This window comes from Gossypium arboreum, chromosome 8 (genome assembly GCF_025698485.1).
Source record: "Gossypium arboreum isolate Shixiya-1 chromosome 8, ASM2569848v2, whole genome shotgun sequence".
NCBI lineage: Eukaryota > Viridiplantae > Streptophyta > Magnoliopsida > Malvales > Malvaceae > Gossypium > Gossypium arboreum.
In genome coordinates, this window is record NC_069077.1 from 66,327,990 (window position 1) to 66,334,428 (window position 6,439).

Sequence of the window (6,439 nt, forward strand, 5' to 3'; positions counted from 1 at the left end):
ATTTGTCATAATTAAGCGGAGTTGGTTGTGCGCCTAGAGATAGGGTGACAAGAGTTTGCTGGATTAGGGTGAAGCATAATAAGGGGATCCATAGATCGAGTTAATGCAACCCTAGGGAGTTAATTAGAAAGAGATTTCAATTATTCAACCTAGGGTTAGACATTGTTAGTCTCGAGAGGGATAATAATATAACTTAGGGATTTCTACAGATCAAGTCAAATGAATAAATTGTCCGATTCAGAGTCAAATAACAAGTGAAGTCTAGGTGGATTTTTCCTTAGGTATTGTCTTAATTCAATCGTTTTTTCCAAAAGTAATTCCCCAATTCTATTTTCAGTGATTTCTTAGTTTAGTTAATTAGTTAGTTAAAACAAACCTCATTATTCTTAGGCTAGATAATAAAAAGAAAGTTAGTACTAGTACTTTTAGTTCTTTTGGGTTCGATAATTCAATATTCCTAAAGCTATACTACTGTTCGATAGGTACATTTGCCTTCATCATGATAATAGTTAGTTTCAAGAACGATTCATTATAAATATTTAAAACCTGTCACAAATATCGCGTACCAAGTTTTTGGCCCCGTTTCCGAGAAACTAAGATATTAGGAACAGTCAATTTTTATTACTTTAGCCATTTTACTTTTATTGCAATTTTAATTTTTATTTCCTTTCTAATTTTTCATTTATTTTCTTCTGGCAGGTTTTTTATAATTTATGATTAGAAGAAACCCGTTAGGACCATTACTTTTTGACAGTGAGATCGATCGCATAGTTCGCAAAAACCAAAGAGAAATAAGGTGAAGCTTAAGATACATAGAGGACGAGCAAGAGGATGATATTCAAACCACAACCTAGGAGATGGTTGAAAACCAAGAAAATCTGCTACCTCCTGCAATTACTGTTAATAAAAATCCTGCTCTGCACACTATGTATGATTATGCTAAACCTAATTTAACAGGAATTGAGTCAAGTATAGTTAGACCTGCTATTGCTGCAAATAATTTTGAACTGAAACCTAACACAATTCAAATGATACAATAGTTTGTTCAGTTTGATGGTTTGTAGGACAAGGATCCCAACGCTCACTTGGCAAATTTCCTAGAATTTTGCGATACCTTCAAAATTAATGGCGTTTCTGATGACACCATTCGCCTTCGGTTGTTTCTCGTTTTGTTAAAAAATAAGGCTAAATAATGGTTGAACTCATTACCACGAGGGTCAATCACTACGTGGGAACAAATGACCGAAAATTTTTTATTAAAATATTTTCCACTAGTGAAAACAACCAAATTACGTAATGATATCTCTTCTTTTGTGCAGATGGATTTAGAAACACTCTACGATGCATGGGAGAGATATAAGGACCTTTTGCGAAGATGCCCTCACCATGGGTTACTGCTTTGGTTACAAGTTCAAACGTTCCATAATGGCCTGAATCATTCGACTCGACAGACGATTGATGCAGACGTTGGAGGAACTATCAATAATAAGGCACCTGAGGCGGCTTACGAATTTATTGAGGAGATGTCACTAAATAACTAGCAGTGGCAAGTTATGAGAATAAAGCTGACAAAAGCAGCCGGCGTTTTCAACCTCGACGCAGTTACTATACTATCTAACCAAGTAGAACTTTTGAATAAAAAGATTGACAGTTTGTGTGGTTCTACTCAGGTACATCCAGTGATGAGGTGCGATTTGAATGGAGGAGAAGCATGCACAGAATATCAACCCATCAACCCTAGCATCGAGGAGGAAGAAGCCTAATATATAGGTAACAATAACTCTAGACCCCAAAATAACCTATATAGTAAGACTTATAATGTAGGTTGGAAGAACCAACCCAATTTCTCGTGGGGTGGTCAAGGAAATCAAAGGCCACAACTCCTCCAGGTTTTCAACAACCACCTTACCAACAGGAAAAAAAGCCGAACCTTGAAGAGATGCTCTCAAAGTTTATATCGGTGTTAGAAACTCATTTTTAGAATACCAAGACAGCACTTAAGAATCAACAAGCATCGATCTAAGGGCTCGAAACTCAAATTGGACAACTTGCCAATTTGATTTCTGAATGACCACAAGGTAGCTTACCAAGCAACACAGAATCTAACCCAAGGAAGCAACTCAAAGCAATTACTAGTCAAGATGAGAAAGGGTTAGTCACACCTGAACCAGAACCAAGGCATGAAACTAAGACAAGCAAAGGTAAAGGTGAGGTAACCACAATGAGCAGAAACTGGTAAGTACAAAATAAAAACCTCGTATGCCATACCCTAATGCAACAAGGAAAGACCACTCAGATGAACAATTTGGTAAATTCTTTAAACTCTTAAAAAAATTACATATTAACTTACTGTTTATTGAAGCTCTATTGCAGATGCCAAACGCAATGAAATTTTTAAAGGAGCTTTTAACAAATAAGCAGAAGTTGGACGAGGCTTCACATGTGAAGCTAAACGTAGTTTGCTCAGCTATTCTACAGAATAAGATACCCAAAAAATTGAAAGATCCAGGGATTTTTACAATTCCCTGCTTAATTGGTAGTTTAGATGTTAATAATGCATTAGCTGATTTAGGGGCTAGTATTAACGTCATGCCTTACAAGATGTTTAAACAATTAGGTCTTGGGAAACCCAAATAGACTAAGATGAGCATTCAATTAGTAGATAAAACTATACGATTTCCTAGGGGTATTATTGAAGATGTGCTAGTCAAAATCGATAAATTTATATTTCCCATTGACTTCGTTGCTCTAGACATAGAGAAGGATAGCAACACTCGTTTGATTTTAGGAAGGCCCTTTTTAGCAACTGCTAGAATGATTATTGATGTTGGCACAGGTGAGCTCACACTTTGTGTGGGAAACGAAACAATTAGCCTTCAAGCTCGCAATTTCGGCAACACATCAAAAATTGAAGGTGATTGTCTAAATCATTCTACTAAAACTGCAAATATGGTGCAACCTACTTTGTAGGAAATGAGATTGAAGGAAGTACATGAGCCATTTTCAAGCAATAGTAGAGAACCTATTCATGAAGAATGAAGGCTACAAATCGAGGAGCTAGATGAATGTCGGACACATAAATCGAGAACACATGATAAACCAAAACTATTCTAGAACGAGCTCAATACCTCACCAAATCAACTTAAGGTTGGAGATAAAGTTTCATTAGATGCCGCAAATCCTCACATTGACACTGCCAAACGAATAAAGAAATTCCTCTTACGGTACTTAGCATTTTCCCATTTGGTACAGTCGAGGTAATTCATCCCAAATTTGGCACTTTTAAGGTAAACAATACCCGCCTAAAACCTTATTTTGATGAGATTCACAGCAGGAATGAGGAGTATAAACTCCTCGAACCACCGTGACCATTCAATGGAAAGGTAAGTCGATCTTAGACTATAAATAAGTGCTTCTCAGGAGGCAACCCGAGCACTAAGAATATTAATTGACCAATCAAACGAAAAAATTCCTTAACGAAATTTTCACACAATCATTCAATCATGCTATAAACATTAAAATATTTATAAAATAAATATTTTGACTTCAGATTTGTGATTTCGAAACCACTGTTCTGATTTGACCAAAAATGGACTGTTACAACCAACACCCGGATCACATAATCACATAACACATAATGATCCTAGTGACATGTCACTTGTCTCCTACCCTATTCTTAAGGTTCAAACGAGATTTCTTGCTTGTCAATTCGTCGTCGAACTCATTCGTAGATTTATACTCATTCACATAATCAAACATACAATTCATGCAATATTAAAGTATTTATTCTAAAGCTTATTTTTAACATACGAACTTACCTAGGTACAAAATGGCTAATAGTTTGATTTAGTCCACAACCTTGTTCATTCACCGATCTAGGTTAGAACCTCTTCTTTCTTGATCTATAATACCACATTCAACTCATTCAATCATTACAATATTCAATTTAATACCAAAAACACCTTATGGAAAATATTACATTTTTGCCCCTAACTTTTCTCGTAAAATGATTTGCATTTGATTTCTTCATTACCCAAGCCTAGCCGAATATTATTAGTATTCATATCAACCCACATTTTTCATTTATTCACATTTCTACACACATTTTATAACTTTTACAAATAGGTCCCTATTTGACATTTTCATCAAAAATCACTTGGTAAATGTTATTTATCTAACGCCAAACATACATTTTCTACCATTTAACATCAAAATGCACAAATATTCAACATGGGTAAAATTTTAGACTTTGATTTCCTTTCAAATTAATCCTTGAATTAGCAAGATTAGGTTGAGACAACTTCAAAAACATAAAAATCATAAAAATGGGATAAGAACGAACTTACAATCGAGCTTGGAAGTGGCCAAAAACCTATGATAAACCGTAATGTATACATATTTTATCCCATTCTTAGCACATTTATGGATGGTTTCTCCTTAGAATTGGTGAATTCAATGCTCTTAATCCTTTAATTTTATGTTTTACACTTAGGTGAGCATAGAAGAGTAAAAAGAGTGAGAAACAGGCCGAAAACGGAGAAAATGGACCCACGTAGGAAATCAACACGGCTTGGACTTTCTCACACGGGCATGTCACACGGTCGTGTCCCTTTGGCAGGATTAAAGCACGACTTACACGGGTATACTACATGCCCGTGCTTGTTCAATAGCCTTGACCACGACCTGGAGTAATCGCACACGGGCATGTCACACGAGCGTGTCCCTATCAAGCCCAAGTATTACCCTATTCGAAAAAGGCCAATTTTGGGGGCTCATAGGCATTTTAAAGCCTATTTAAACAACTGATGAGGCACTTAGAAAGGGGACAGATACTAGGAAGCAATGAATTATTCAAGGAAAGCCGATTGATCCATCTCAGAAGCTGGATTCATCATCAAGACTGAAGATCTCCCTTCAAGTTCCTTCAGGAGTTTCGGGTTTTCTTATGTTTTGTTATCTTTATGCTTTTAAGATGTTTTGTTTCATAAGTATGAACTAAACCCTTTAAATACCTAAGGGGAATGAAACCTAAGATAGATCTTGTTATCATTATCTGAATTGTATGATAAATATTTGACTTGTTCTTAATTATGTGTTCTTAATTCTTGTTTTGATATTCTAGGATATTGATTCAATTTAAGCTCTTATTTAGAGGAGGAATAGACCCTGTCTAAGAGTAAATTTGTCATAATTAAGCGGAGTTGATTGCACGCCTAGAGATAGGGTGATAAGATTTTGTCAAATTAGGGTGAAACCTAATAAGGGAATCCATAGATCGAGTTAGTGCAATTCTAGGGTGTTAATTAGTAAGAGATTTCAATTATTCAACCTAGGATTAGACATTATTAGTCTTGAGAGAGATAATAATATAACTTAGGGATTTCTGCAAATCAAGTCAAATGAATAAATCGTTTGATTCAGAGTCAAATAACAAGTGAAGTCTAGGTGGGTTTTTCCTTAGGTATTGTATTAATCAATCTAATTTTCCCAAAAGTATTTTCCCATATTTTCTTTCTGTGCATTCTTAGTTAGTAATTTGTTTAGATAACCAAACCTCTTAACTTTTAGGCTAGATAATAAAAAGGAAATAAATACTAGTACTCGTAGTTTTTTTGGGTTCGACAATCTGGTCTTGCTAAACTATACTACTATTCAACAGGTACACTTGCCTTAATCGTGATAATAATTTCATAAATCTTTAAAACTTGTCACGAATAGCACATATCAAGTTATTGTCGCCATTGTCGAGGAACTAGGATATTAGGAACACTCAATTTTTATTACTTTAGCCATTTTACTTTTATTGCAATTTAAATTTTTATTTTCTTTTCTAATTCTTCATTTATTTTCTTCTGATAGGTTTTTCTAGTTTATGATCGGAAGAAACCCGTCAGGACCGTTACTGTTTGATAGTGAGCTCGATCGCACAGTTCGTAGAAAGAAAAAGGAAATAAGGTGAACCTTACAATACACAGAGGATGAGAAAGAGGACAATACTTCAACCACAACCGAGGAGATGGCTGAAAACCAAGAAAATCCGCTACCTACTGCGATTGCTATTAATTAGAATCCTGCTTCGCGCACTATGTATGATTATGCTAAACCTTCGTTAACAGGAACTGAATCGATCATACTACTATAGCTGCAAATACTTTTGAACTGAAAACTAACACAATTCAAATGATACAGCAATTTGTTCGGTTTGATGGTTTGCAGGACGAAGATCCCAACGCTCACTTGGCAAATTTTTTGGAACTATGTGATACATTTAAAATTAATGGCATTTCTGATGACGCTATTCGCCTTCGGTTGTTCCCTTTTTCATTGAGAAATAAAGCTAAAAATTGGTTGAATTCATTACCACGGGGGTTAATCTCTACTTGGGAACAAATGACAGAAAAGTTTCTATTAATATATTTTCTGCCAGCTAAAATGACTA

General features: G+C 35.3%; 1 non-coding gene across 1 annotated transcript; it reads right to left on the reverse strand.

Moving 5' to 3' along the window:
* Positions 1-1,286: 1,286 nt before the first annotated feature.
* On the reverse strand, positions 1,287-1,393 carry LOC128280250 (small nucleolar RNA R71). The gene has a single exon (XR_008270430.1). It is a non-coding gene; the product is annotated as a small nucleolar RNA R71 (small nucleolar RNA).
* Between the last annotated feature and the right edge of the window lie 5,046 nt (positions 1,394-6,439).